Source organism: Osmerus eperlanus, chromosome 14 (genome assembly GCF_963692335.1).
Source record: "Osmerus eperlanus chromosome 14, fOsmEpe2.1, whole genome shotgun sequence".
NCBI classification, from domain to species: Eukaryota; Metazoa; Chordata; class Actinopteri; order Osmeriformes; family Osmeridae; genus Osmerus; species Osmerus eperlanus.
The window spans coordinates 3,368,291-3,383,737 of NC_085031.1; positions in this window are offsets into that span (position 1 = coordinate 3,368,291).

The window sequence follows — 15,447 nt, forward strand, 5'->3', positions numbered from 1 at the left end:
TGAGATTAGATACAGGTCACATGGCTAACCGGACAGGAGCACAACTAATTACACAGACATTACACTGATTACACAGTGCGAAACGTCAGACCTGTGGTTCCCCGTGTGTGTATAGTAGGTATGTGTAGATGTGTGTGTGCATGGGTGTGTGTGTGTGTGAATGTGTGTGCCTGTTGTATTTGCAGCAGAGGCAATGCTTCTGTTATTCGCTTTCTGTATCAGAGAGAAATGGATATGGACAGAGCTGTGTGCAACTTCGATAGAAGCGCCAGGGACAAAGCTATAGGCTCTCACTCAGGATTCCCACTCTCCGAATGTGTGTGTTCTCTCTTAAACGGCTGAGTGGACAGGGGAGCGGATTCTGAAGAGAGCAAGATTAGAGGAGAGGGGCTGTAGAGGGGGAGGACAGTAAGAGAGGGCAGGGGAGAAGTGTCCAGAGCTGGTTAGTGGGAATGAAAATGAGAGAGATTGGTAGAGCGGAGGAGAGACAGTGGGAGAAGACCCAACACAGTAATGTAAAGTGTGTGTGGCGGTGGTGTTGGGGTGTGTGTGTGTGTGTGTGGGGTCTGTATTTTCTGTTCAGGCTCCTCTCTGCCCTACCCTGCTCAACCTTGCCTTACCCTCCCTCTTCTCCCTGCTTCTCTCTACCTTTCTCCCTGCCTCTGCTCCTTCCTGCCTCCACTGCCCTCCCCTGCTCCTCCCCTGCCTCCTCCCCATCTCTTCTACCCTGGTTCCTCTGCCTCTGCCTCACCCTGCCTCTGCTCCTCCCAGCTCCCCCTGCTGCCGCCCGCCCCTCCCTGTGTATCTCTAACTCAGATAAATGGGTTTGTTTGTCTCTCTTTGTGCAGCGGATACAATTTCACACTGTGCATCCTTGCTAAGAGCCCGGGGACAAGGGTGAGACCAGTAGGGGGAGGGGAGGGGGAGAGGAGGAGGGTCATTGGGAGGCTGGCGATGAAGGCTCCTATTAGGTAACAGCAGTGGGGCACAGTGAGAATTGAGGGGCGATGGGAGGCATAGTACTGCCTTAGGTGTCAGGCCATTGGGACTCTGTCCTCACTCTGACACCCCAGTCCAATCCAGACACACACACACACCACTCATACATGCACACGCACACACGCACGCACACAGGGCTCACATTAACGTGTCCACTTCTTAACCCCCTCAAGCACACTCACAAAAACACATCATCATCGATCATCAGCGGCCATCCATCATTATCTATCATGACAAACTTAGCTAATGGTGGATCACCACATATTGTGTGTGAGCTCAAGTGGTTCATTTTGTATTCTATTATTGAAATTGTCTTTAAATATCTTCGGATATTAAATGTGTCGGATCTGACTCAATGGGACCCCCCTGCTCTCTTATTGTGCTTGTCGTCTCCGTCAATCATCTGTTTTCTGTCAGTTATTGTTCCATGTCCATGTTTGCAGTCTGTCAATGAGAAGACAGCCCTGTCTACGTTAATCCATGCATGGCTTCGGGTGTGGAGAACGAGAGGAAGAGAGAGGCATTTGTTCGGGAGAACTGTGGGTGTTTGCATTAGTCTTGTGATGTTTTTTAGAATGACTTATGTTGGTTTCGTCTTACCTATGCCGATTCCCCATCCAACCTAGAAAGGTTAGGTAAGACACCCATCATTACGACTTCCATCTATGGATTTCACGTGAGAGATGTAAGCTATTTGTGCGATTGAAACGTTTCTAGCATATGCTATTTCAGCTTGTGAGACAAGGGACCTTCAGCTTTTTTGAGGACTTTATTTGCTGTTGTTATTGGTGTTGCAGCTAACGTCACATAATTGCGTTATTGTTATTTTGGTTTAGGTTTTTATGCTGTGGGGCACTTATCGCTGTAATTCCATTCCATCCTCGTCAGTGAGAGCCCCTGCGTGTGGTTAAGTTAAATCATATAAATTGCGACGCTCACCCTCACTCCTTAACCTGAACACACAAACCTTCAGAAAATGCATTGTTTGCTCAGCACAGAAGCAGGATTCACGCAATGGATCCATGAATCCGATTCTTTCTTTCTTTGTTAATCATCACTTAGTGATGCTAATATCCAGCTGCAGCTTACCTAATGGACCCGCCGTTTGTTGTTTGGTTGTTCTCTCCGGGTAGCAAACCAGCAGTGTCTCCTCCCCTTGCTTTAATTATCACACTTCTGCTGCAGAAACCATGGTGCTGCACCGGGCCATCTGGTACCAACTGCCAAGCCGTCCAACTGAGCTCTACCATTTACCAAACCTCCGTCCAGCACAGGGAGGTGACCAACAGCTACACCAGGGGCCCCTGGTGTAGCTGTTGGTCACCTCCACCACCACTCACATCCTTTTAATATACACCTATTGCTCTTCTGGGCTAGGCAGTACACGGGCACCTGGCTTCTCCGCCCCCCCCCGCCCCACCATGCCTGCATGCCCCTCCCTTATTCCTCCATGGCAGGCCAGGGGCACCTCTCTCAGAGCAGGACTCTAGAGGTGCAGTATTAAGCGTTGAGCTCTGTCGGTTTGGCAGAAGTCTATTACTCTGTGTGTTGGTCTCTTACATAGGGGGGATGTGAAGGCGGAGTGATTGCAGTAGAGGTCCCTGGAGCGGCAGGCTCTGTCGTTTGGTTCGGCCTGGCGGAGGTCCAGCAGATGCAGCCTTTACAGAGCACAGTCAGACATCAGTGCATTTAATTAATGGAGAGTTACATTGGCTAATGCGAGCTGGCTGGCTGCACAGATACACACGTGCACACCCTCTCTTACTCTTTTTCTCGGTTTTCCGCCTGTGTGCCTGCCTGCCTGTCTGTCTGCCTGTCTGTCTGCCTGTCTGTCTGTCTGTCTGTCTGTCTGTCTGTCTGCCTGTCTGCCTGCGTGTCTGTCTGTCCATATGCCTGTCTGCACATCTACTGTATCGTGCTGCCGGCCTGCTCTTTCATGCAGAGCCAAGAGGCCAAGCCTCTTAGCAAGGAGGTGCCACTGTGAGAATCACGAACCTGGGTGGTGGGGCTGCTTGTGAATGCAGCAAGGACCCGCCCGCACCCCCATCCCACCATTCCCTACTCACCACCACCACCCCCCCCCCCCACCCGCCAACATCTCTGAGGGTCTGATTGTAAATAGGATGTAATTGATTGAAGGGGAAGCCATAAAGAGAGAGAGGAACATGCAGCAATGTCTGCAGGCCCTCAGATAAAAGCCACCGACGGGGCATTTGTTAAAGATAGCGGGAGGCAAACGGTGAGGGAGCAGAAAATGAGGCATGGTGAAAAATGAAGAGTGAGAGAGAGAGAGAGAGAGAGAGAGAGAGAGAGAGAGAGAGAGAGAGAGAGAGAGAGAGAGAGAGAGAGAGAGAGAGAGAGAAGAAAAGAAACAACACAATCATCATTCCGCCGTCTAGAAATAGAGGTTCGCCATGAGAGACATGAGAATGGGAGAGGAGAAAGAGCGAAGGTAAGAAGGGGCCAAATAAGTGGGGGGAAAAAAGTGAGAGACCGAGCTTCACAAAAGAGAGAATAAAGAACAAAAAGAGGGGCGAGTGCATGAGATGCAAATTTCCCCGGGGCGATAAGCGGGGAGACAATCTCTGACGACATATGGAGGAGTGTGGAGAGAGAGAACTCTTGAGCGGGTCCGTCTTATCTGCTGGCCAGCTCCCACTTCAGCCTGATTGAATGACTAATCTAGTGTTCTGACAGCATAACAAGGGAGAGAGAGAGTACATGTAGACACAGAGCTGGAGGAGGAGGAGGCGAGGACTACGGCGGAGGCCCGGCCGACCGGAGGGCGCCTTCGGCTCTCTTGCCTGGGGGAGAACCAGATGCACCGGGGGTGGGGGTGGGAAAGAGAAGTTGCGGGGTAGCTTAGAAAGGATGGGAAGAGAGCAGAGGGATAGACCGGGAGCGAAGAAAGGAGGAGCAAATTAAAATGTGGTGTAAAAGAAAACACAGGTATTGGAGAGAGTTAGAGGGAGGCACAGTAGCGTAAAAGGTACAGTTGACTTTTGGGAATGAAACTGCACTAGGACGGGGGCAGTAAGAAGATAAAGTCGCATGGTGTGGTATAAAAACAAAACGAGGAAACGAGAGACTTCCTACTGGGTAAAGGTGTGCGTGACCTCATTAGTCTGCTGTATACCTCTGCTTTTCTCTCTCTCTGTTTATCTGTATCTCTTCACCTCCTGCACCACTCTCTTTCTCGCACTCTCTCAGTGTCTGTTTATACAGCAGTTAGTTCCGGCCAAGTAATTTGATTGGACAAGCAGCATTCAATGAGTGCTGATAGTTAGCAATAACAGCACTGGGACTTTTAACTAAACATATATCACTCCACTTACATTACTAACGACCATTAAACACTAGTGTGCAGGAACATTTTTGTGTTGCTTGGCAGTCCAGTGGTGGAACTATTCTTGTGTTGTCAGAGCCAAATAAATCATCAAATAAACAAACAAATAATAATATGTTGTCGCTTTGTTAACTACTGGCGCTTGTAGAAGTGTTGTATCAAAACAGAATCACCTGAGAAGGAGTGTGTTATTGCAGCATGGCTATGATTCTCCTTGGCACATGGCCAGCAGCATTGTACCTACGACCAAATCACAGCCATGCTGATCGTTAGCATTAACACACCTCTTCTCGTGTGATATTACTGGAATCTCGCTCTCATTCTCCGTCTCTCTCTTTTTCTCTCGCCTTTATCTCTCCCCTGGTCGCTGCAGGCACTGTGCTAGTGTCATGACCCTATTTCCAGCCTCCCGCCGTAATCACAGTTCATCAGGAGCATTCCTGATGTAATTACTCAGCTAATGGGAGCTAATTACACGGTACAGTACGGCGTGCCTGTCAGCTTTCCACTTTACCACATTTACTTCATGATAATCATCCTCACAATACCACGGCTCAGCTTGCATGCCCCAATATCCACTCAGTTACTATCATTACAGTTGCGTTGTGCCATCTCTAATGACAACAATCAAGTCTTGCAGTACTGTCACTTTGTTAAAACTCAATGGTTACATTTGGAATTTTTGGCCAGACAGTCAATATTATAATAGAATGGAATGGAATAGATTGAATGAAATGTGTTTGGTGTGAAGTTGAGAAGTTGGGACCAGAGTGTGCAGCCCTAGGTTCTTTATTACATGTTCTTTATATTACTCATGGTTTAGAGATATGCATGCTTTTCTTCCTAGTTCTTGAGTGAACACATCTTAGAAGACATTGCGTGGCCCTTGTGTCAGGGCGTGAGGAGGGGTAGGACCCAAATGCACGAGAGATGCGAGGCATGGTCGAAACAAAGGTTTTAATTCTCAAAAACGGGGAACGGATAGGGCACTCACAGGGACAGGTATTGTAAGGACAAGACAAAGACTGGACACAAAACAGGAACCTAAATACACACCCAAACGACACACAGGTGGACACAATGACGCTAACGAGACAGGTGAAGACAATGACAGGGAAACACTAGGGCAGGACAAAACTGAAACTGGGGGGGGCACGGCTGTGGCCGTGACAGTACCCCCCTCTCAAGGGACGTCACCGGACGTCCCACAAGGCCGGAGCAGGTCCGGAGGTCGGCCCGGAGGCAGGGCAGAGGGTCGGGGCAGGTCCGGAGGTCGGCCCGGAGGCAGGGCAGAGGGCCGGGGCAGGTCCGGGGGTCGACCCGGAGGCAGGGCAGAGGACCGGCGCAGGTACGGGGACCGGCCTGGAGGCTGGGCAGAGGGTCGGGGCAGGTCCGGGGGTCGACCCGGAGGCAGGGCAGAAGGCCGGCGGCCCGGAGGCCGGAGCAGGTCCAGGGAACCACCCGGGGGCAGGACGGGCACAGGGGACGGGCACAGGGGACAGGAGGCGCCTGGGAGCGCGGACGAGGGGGCGCCTGGGAGCGCGGACGAGGGGGCGCCTGGGAGCGCGGACGAGGGGGCGCCTGGGAGCGCGGACGAGGGGGCGCCTGGGAGCGCGGACGAGGGGGCGCCTGGGAGCGCGGACACGGCAGCAGGCTGCGGCCAGGAGTCCTCGGGCGGAGGAGGCGGCCAGCAGTACTCGGGCGGAGGAGGCGGCGGCCAGAAGCCCTCAGGTGGAGGAGGAGGCGGCCAGAAGTCCTCGGGCGGAGGAGGCGGCGGCCAGAAGTCCTCAGGCGGAGGAGGCGGCGGCCAGAAGTCCTCGGGCGGAGGAGGCGGCGGCCAGAAGTCCTCGGGCGGAGGAGGCGGCGGCCAGAAGTCCTCGGGCGGAGGAGGCGGTGGCCAGGAGTCCTCGGGCGGAGGAGGCGGCGGCCAGGAGTCCTCGGGCGGAGGAGGAGGCGGCCAGGAGTCCTCGGGCGGAGGAGGAGGCGGCCAGGAGTCCTCGGGCGGAGGAGGAGGCGGCCAGCAGTCCTCGGGCGGAGGAGGAGGCGGCCAGCAGTCCTCGGGCGGAGGAGGAGGTGGCCGGGGCAGAGGGCAGGAACGAGGCTGGGGTACAGGGCAGGACCGAGGCTGGGGTACAGGGCAGGACCGAGGCTGGGGCACAGGGCAAGAACGAGGCTGGGGCACAGGGCAAGAACGAGGCTGGGGTACAGGGCAGGACCGAGGCAGGGGCACAGGGCGAGAACGAGGCTGGGGTACAGGGCAGGACCGAGGCCGGGGCACAGGGCAGGAACGAGGCAGGGGCACAAGGCAGGACCGAGGCAGGGGCACAGGGCAGGAACGAGGCTGGGGCACAGGGCAGGAACGAGGCTGGGGTACAGGGCAGGACCGAGGCTGGGGTACAGGGCAGGACCGAGGCTGGGGTACAGGGCAGGAACGGGGCTGGGTACCGGCGGCAGGTGGCCGAGACTCCCCGGCAGGAACAGCCTCGGTGCTCTGGGTGCTGGGCGGCGCAACCTTGTTTGTCCGGGCGCAGGGCGGCACAACCTCAGAATGAGGCAGGGGCACAAGGCAGGATCGAGGCAGGGGCCCAGGGCAGGACCGAGGCTGGAGTACAGGGCAGGAACGGGGCTGGGTACCGGCGGCAGGCGGCCGAGACTCCCCAGCAGGAACAGCCTCGGTGCTCTGGGTGCTGGGCGGCGCAACCATGTTCGTCCGGGCGCAGGGCGGCACAACCTCAGGATGAGGCAGGGGCACAGGGCAGGATTGAGGCAGGGGCCCAGGGCAGGACCGAGGCTGGAGTCGGGGTTCAGGCTGGGGCTGGAGCCGGGGTAGGAACCCGGACTTTGGGTGGGCCCTCCGCTGCAGGCTTCGGGGTCCACCAAAGGCAAGTCGGGTCCCTAGGAAAGGGTTCAGGGAACTCTCTGCTGGGTCCATTTGTGGTCTTGTCCTTCTGTCAGGGCGTGAGGAGGGGTAGGACCCAAATGCACGAGAGATGCGAGGCATGGTCGAAACAAGGGTTTTAATTCTCAAAAACGGGGAACAGATAGGGCACTCACAAAACGACACACAGGTGGACACAATGACGCTAACGAGACAGGTGAAGACAATGACAGGGAAACACTAGGGCAGGACAAAACTGAAACTGGGGGGGGCACGGCTGTGGCCGTGACACCTTGTTTCGTTCGTACTGTCTTAAAGAATTTAGACAGCCTTGTGTGCCAGCCGGACCATGTGACCACACTGAAGGTGAACCTCGGTGAAGCATCGGTAGAATAACTGTGGAACTCAGCTGACTCACACTCAGCCTTCTACGGCATTTCCAAAGAACACAGAGGCTTTAAAGTTCCGTTTTCTTCATGGGGACTGCAGCCCTCACATGACAATTTGAGATACATAGTATCTTGTAGAAAACAACCATGACAATTGGTTATCGTCTGAATCAGGCAGAATCCTATTGGATTCTTTATATAGAAAACAAGCAGAGCAGGTTCAAGTAGGAGACTCTGAGGGGAGTTGAGTTGGCAATATAACTGTCATATTACACTCATCTAATCATTCTCACCAATGTTAACAGGACAGTCAGACCAGGAACTCTCATGCTCAGGACGTGTGTTACACGTGCTGATAATTGTCCTGTTCTCTCCACCACCCCAGCCTCTACCCTTGATTCTGTCTTTGTAGTCTGTCAGGGGAATGATGGATATAGGCCTACCTGTCTATCTGCCATTGATGTCGAGTGTGAGGGTGAGTCTCAGTTTGGCTTTTTGGCCAGAGAGCTGTCAGCAGGCAGAAATATATTGGCAAGATGATGTGTCTGTACACTCAGTCAAGTCATGTTACGTAAATACAACCTGAGGCCCCTGACTGACCCTCCACGTAGAAACCTTCAAAGCTAGATCCGCCGAGCACGCTTCTGTCCAAAAAAGGTGGAGTAATGGTGCTGATCTGTAGGGATTTGTGAAGTCTGTTCTGACATTGCTCATAAAAGGGGCTACAGGCCTACACACAAAGTTTGATTTGACAAATACAATTTGAGTCAGGCGGAGAGGTTATTAATGTATTTATTCGTTGCACCTGATGCGCCAATACACTCAAACCTCAGTTATTTTTGATGCAGTCTTTACACAGGATTAGTCTGTTTGAGGCACCTCACAGTGCTCCCAAAACACAATATCATCCTCGGAATGCCAAAGCAGCCCAATGCGGTTAGAAACATCCCAAACCAGCGCTTGCTGTTCAGAGTTCCTTGTCTTACATACAGTGGTTGTAGTGTACAGTAGGAGCAGACCGGATGGGTTCTGTTAATGTGTGGGATAGATAGATGCAATGTTTATCTTTTGGAGAAAAAAAAATGACCTGGACATAGCATGGACATGTAATAGCCTGTGGGTTCTGTGTTTGTGTAGTAAAGCTATAGCCTTGTTTTTTCGGAAATTACATCTCATTTAAAAAAATAAAATTAAAAAAATATAAAAAAAAGTAAGAGATACAAATTGTAGGCCAGTGTTTATATGAAGATAGATCTATGCTGAGAGTTCAGCAGAAAACAATATTCTAGAGATCTGTGGTAGCAATTATAACGTAAGATCACCGAAACAGACGTAAACACACAATTTGTTTCAGATAGCCTACCCACACCCTCAAACATCAACACATTCATTGCACACACACTTACACAAACACGCTGAATGAAGGGCAAGAGAAAATAAAGTGACCTGTCAATCGTTCAAACATGTCATTGACATATCACAACAATTCCGTTAAGAGGAATTTGCATTAAGTTCTTTTAGTTTAATGATTACAGTTTTTCTCAATTGCTAAAACACTAAAGCCCATTGGCTGAAAAAAGTTTTCAGTTGCCTGAACTCATGTAGCTAATTGTGCCTGTCTGTTGTCAATACCTTAAACCATTTCACATGGTAAAACACAATTTGCAGATCTCACTTAGACTTTTCAGCAAAACTCTAAACACATTCTCATTTTTAAAACACATTCTGCACTCTAATGCACATTCACAGTCTAATGCACATGCACATCCATACTGGTAAACACAAATGGCAACAATCAAATACAAATAGAGAAAACATGTCTTGACAAAACAGAACCACTCAAAATAGATTTCACTTGTTTCAAATGATGTGACACAACCAATATAAGCCAGTTCAGAGAGCAAACAGGTTGTTGAAGGTGGGAAAATATTGCTTGTGATGTCGACGAAGTGCTCTGGCCTGACCCAGCCCAAAGACAAGAAGAAGCACATTGATCACATGTTTACTCCTTTGATTTTTGTCCCTTTTACGTAGTAGTATTGTATACTATAGTACAGTGCATTGTAGGCTGTATACTGTACAATGAACAAATTGTATGGCCCTGAACATTGGGCTTTCCATTTTTTACAGTAACAGTACTGACTGCTCAATAGATTTTGACTGGTTGCAGGTTCATATCAACAAAGAACAAGAGTGAGTTGTGAGTAGTGAGATGCAGGGTACAGTACTGTATAGGGGTACAAGGAGGAGAAAGAACAAAAAAAAATTGCAAAGAGCAATGCAGGGTAGTAATTTCTGATCAATTTTGAGCTACTACGATAGAACATTTTTTGGTTCATCAAGAAGACAATGACGGACATATAGAGACATATAGTTCTCCCTGAGAACTATATGTTTTGAACAATGTGTTTTCTATTTTTTGGTGTATTGTTTACTGACTGGTTGATAGTGTATATAATTTGGATCACTTTGTTTATGATATGAGAGCAGTGTTTGATTTTGACCAGAGGTAAATCTGTTTTGAGGCGAAAGTTTCATTTTGCAAGAGGATTCAGAGGTTTTGTAAATAGTGCTTGAAGATGAGGTTTTGTGTTTACAGTTTTGAGAAAATGGGTGACTGTTTCAAGGAATGTGTTTTAGCAATTGTGAACAACTGTAAAGCAGAGAGGTGTTTTAGCCGCTCACCCCATGGACCACTAGGCAAGTCCCCGGCTGTTGTGAGAAAAGGTTCAGCTGGGGAGTAGTTTACAGGGCGCCCGCCAAAAGCAATAAGGACAAAAAATGCATCTGAGCACATTGGAATACATGCAGGTACATCGGTGTACAGAGGTTGGCTTGTATCTGGGTGAATTGAAGTGAACTGGAGCAGTCTAGGCAAAATGTCTTTCATTTTCTAAAAAGTGCTACCTTTCTTCGCTCTGCTCAATGTAAACCCCAAAGCCGAAATGTATGACTTGGATTCAGAGAGGCAAACTTGAAATGTAGGCTATTGAACAGCTCTGTTTGATCATTTCGGTGACACTTATGGATACTTGAAAGCTAGCTTGCTTGGGTGAATATATTTGGTCATTTTCAACTTATTGGGTGTGTTTGAGTGTTTGAGTATGTTATGATGCGATGAAAGATTCCACAGAGAAAGCTAAATAGAACGCAGGACTTATGGCCACGCAGGGCTAACCAACTCTAAGTTTGACTTAGCCTACAGCCTATTGAAATGCTAGAGCAGTTGAGAGTTAAAATGTGTATGTAGATCTTGGGTTGAATAGGTGGTAATGGGACAATTTTAGATATTACAAGAACAAAAAATAACAGTTTCTTTACACAAAAATATGGATAGCCTATAGAAAAATGTAGGGTAGATAGCGTAGGCCTACTGGTTGCCCTTAGGGATGGAATACCAGGAAAAAATAGCCAATTAGGATATGACCCCTCTTTCACTGATGCAAGCACACCCCACAATTTCCCCAGAAATTGCTTGGGGGGAAATTGTACCCTTTCCCCCGAAATTGTCTCCTTTCTAACAAAGTAAAAACTCATCGGAACAAAAATAATAACTCAGAATAAGTCAGAACGAGATAGGGCCTGCTAAATCCTCCGAACTATATAGTAAGTCGTCGGAACAAATCATCCAATCATAATAGCCTACCAACACGTTCAAATGATTACAGGACTCTGTAAAGTCTTCACGTGAGGTCCATGCACATCTTGTCATCATAGGTCTTTAATGAGGTGCTAAGCAATATCCTTGTATAGTTGAAACAAGGAGAATATATATTTCTGTTTCAGCTCAGTAAAAGTGGATTGTGGGTGACTGGGTGTGCGTTCAAAAACAGGAAACACCCCGCTGGGATCCTGCCTGAGCAGAAAGCCTTGCAAAATGACAACGTGTCAGAAAGCCAGTACAACACATGGCTCGACAAGCATCTAGTTAGCGTGGCACTGATGCTTGTGGTCGTGCGTGACACCATTCCATGCTCTCGTTCATCGCATGCTCTTCCTTCCTGCTGATCCACCTTTCTTCCTCCCACTTCTCCTTGTTTCTTTCTCCCCTCCCTCCCTCCCTCCCTCCTTCCCTCCCTCCCTCCTTCCCTCCCTCCCTCCCTCCCTCCCTCCCTCCTCACCGTGCTCATTGCTAAACCATGAGTCTTGGGACAGAGCACATGAGAGACTAGAATACATAGATAAAGCCTATACCAAAAAAGGTGGATGAGAGGGAAAAACAAAATAAGGCAAACAAGGGGTAACACCCCCCCCCCACCCCCTCCCATTTTCACTGCCCCAAATCCCCCCTCGCCCCCAAGCAATTCCAAGACCAGTCCTATGTTCCCCGCAGAGCTTAGTTCAGACCCGAACAGGAATAATGAGGTTCCGAAAGCAGCAAAGGTCATCGTCTGGAAAAAAAAAAACCCTGTCTCAGCCCTCTGTCCAATCAGAAAGCCCGCTGCCCGAGCACAAAGACCCACGTTCTGGGTTGGGAGAGAAGACAGAAAAAGAAGAGAATGAGAAAAGAAAGAATGAGAAATGATGGAATAGAGCAACCAAACCCAAACAGCCCAAAGACATCTTTACTTTTATCTCACAGTCTGGTAGAGGAGGAACAGGGGGAGCGGTGTGTCACAGCGGGGGGTTAGGGAGAGAAGGAAAGGAAAGAGGGAGAGAGGAATGGAGAGAGAGATGGAGCAGAAAAGCCTTGCAAAGAGACCCAATATTTCATTCTAGTGGAAAAAATGTAAAAGGCATAAAAGTGTGAGCCAGAGAGATGAGGCAGGTGTGAGTGAAAGTAAAAACTGGATGGTAAGAGACAAAGATGGTTGTGAATATTGGAAGGGGGGGGGGGATGACACACTAAAAATCCCGGCTCTATCCACAAATGAGCATTGCCCTAGGTGCTCCTAAATTCCATGTTGTGCTTTCATGTAATTGAAAGTTCCCCACAGCCTAAAGCCTAGACCTGCAGCTAATGCAGAGAGGGGGGTTAGGGAGAATGGGACAGGAGAGGTGGGGGGAAGCTAGTGGACAAATAGAGACAGAAAGAAGAAAGAAAGATTAGATTAGATAAGGAAGACGGGGTGGAGGTAAGGGAGAGGGAGTTGTGTGTGGTAGCAAAGGAAATCAAAAGTTAGGGAGTGAACATACAGTAAGTGAGTGTGAGAGAGAGAGAGAGAGAGAGAGAGAGAGAGAGAGAGAGAGAGAGAGAGAGAGAGAGAGAGAGAGAGAGAGAGAGAGAGAGAGAGAGAGAGAGAGAGAGAGAGAGAGAGAGATGGTAATATCCGGCAGGATTATCCAGATCTGGTTTTAATCCTGAGTAAATGATAAATCCCTACGGCAGTCTGACCACCAAGTCCCGTTGCTGTCAGGTCCAAGGTAAACACTCAACTCCTCAACAAAGAGTGTGTGTGTGTGCTTCAACTTGTCGGAAATTTGTGAGAGAGACAGGCACAGAGATTGAAGGAGGAAGAGCGAGGACAAGGGAAAGAATGAGAGACGATGTAGATAAGAGAGCATATAGAATGTCAGACACGTAGGCGAGTCAGGTCTACCTCTAAACTGCTGACATCATCAAAAGTCGACATGACCTTGTTAAAGACACGCAAGAAGGCACTGGCACACATACACACTTGTACATGTGCACATACACACACACACGCACGCAGACCTGCACAGATACATTCTAACACAGACACACACATGCTGCCATTGCCATAACGAATGCTGTGCAGTTAGCAGAAGTTCTGAAGATGGCTCTGTAAAGATGCATGGCTCATCTTTGACATGCAGGTGCTGCTCATCGCTCCACGCTCCCGGCTTCTCCTCCTCTTTCTCTCCTTTATAAAAAAATTGAGGGATTCAAATGAAATTGAAACAAAGAGAAAGGGGGCATGAAGGTGGGAATATAGTCTGACCTGTTCAGTATTAAATGCTTTGTGTGGGAGAATAAGCCAGTTACTGAAATGAATCTCCTGGTTTATTTCTGTTTCATGCAAAGTAAGGCAATTATCATGGACACAGACACACTCTGGCTCTCTCACACACACACACACACACACTCACTTTCACGACCAACCAATGAAGCACAATGTTTAATTAGAAGCTGGCCACAGGAACATCTGCATGAATTAGCACTTCAGGGACAATTCATCACACTAAGGGCACCTTAAACACCATCAGCTAAGGGATCTCTTCCCAACACACACAAACACAGGCACAAGCACATGGACACTCATTCCTGAACGCCCACACACCCACACACACACACGCAACAAGACACACAGTTACACCATTGACTGACACAATCCTTTGTTTGCTGCTTATCAGACTCCAGAGCGAGAGAGCGAGGGAAGGATGGAGGGACGGAGAGATGAAGAAGGGCAGAGGGATGCCCCGACCTATACCTCTGTGGTCTGCCACTGCCGAGTAGAGTTTCATAGAGAGGGAGAGACGGATCGGGCTGGAATGAGCGGAAGATGAGCTGGAGGAGAGAGAGGAAATGAAAGGCCGGTGGCCTTGAGAGCAGAACGGTCAGAGACGGGGAGATAAGCCTCCGAGAAGTCGATAAGCACAGCCATTAGCTGACAAATGGCCGACACTCCAATGTCATTAGACACTGCGCTGGAAAGAAAGGCACGGCTAGACTAGGCTGGACGGCGAACAGTAACACGGAAAGGACCAGTGAGTGGTCGCTGTAATGCAGCAGTTTGATTAGGAAATCGGAATGTTTGGGCGGTGGGGTGTGTGTGTATGTCGGTGTGTATCTGTGTGGTTTTTCTTTGAGTGTGTAAGTCGGTGTGTTTTTGTGTGTGTGTGTGTGTGTATGGTATGGGTGTGTGTGTGAGTGAGTGAGTGTAAAGTAGTACTAAGCTAGTGATACAGCTCAGAGCTCTTTTTCCTTTAGTTGACTTGATTTATGTGTCTCAGAGTGTTTAATACAGGCTGGGTTCAATAGCCAGGGCCTCAGGATGGGCTAATGACTGCGTTCAGTCTCTGTTACATAGTACAAGACACACACACGCAGACACACAAACCTAATGTTCGAGACGCCACGGATACCTCCCACATACACACTGACTCTTATATTGCTCCTTCCCTCCCTCCCTCCCTCCCTCCCTCCCTCCCTTTTGCCCTCCCTCACGGACATCCTCTTTCTTTCCCCTTAATCTGTTGTTGCTGTGGCGACATTAGTCCACCCCCCCCGTACACCGCTTTGCACCGACATTGTTTAAGCGTCCCGTCTCCCAAACCCCTGCACCCCTCTCTCCCTGCTCCCTTTTTCTCCCCTCTGACTCCCCCTCTGACAGGTCAGAATTAATGACGCTCTCCTCCTCTTCTTTCCTCGTCCCACGTCTCCTTTCTTTTCCTTTCCTTTCCTTACCCTTCCTCTCCCTTTCTCTCCTTGCACTCTCTCACATGCACAAATAGGCGCTAACCTTTCTTTCACTACTCCATATAATATGTGACAGGATGAAGGCTGTGAGGAGCGGTCATTTAAGAGCTCCGTCCATTCTGTTAATTGGGAATGGTAAAAGTGCGTGTGTGTGTGTGTGTGTGTGTGTGTGTGCGTGTGTGTACGTGTGTACGTGTGTACGTGTATGCATGTGGGGGGGGTGTGTTTAAATGATCTCTTAATGCTTCCTAACATTACAGATTGTATCTCAGATCTACCCCCTGACCCCACACACATACACACACCCACACACAAACACACTAATGGCATCAGTGACAGAGGAGAGGAAATGAGGTGAGAGATGAGGTGAGGGGAGGGGAAAAAGGTGGAGGAGAGGAAAGGAAAAAGTATGAATGAATGAATCTCTTTCTTGTTTATACACCACAGTTGAAGC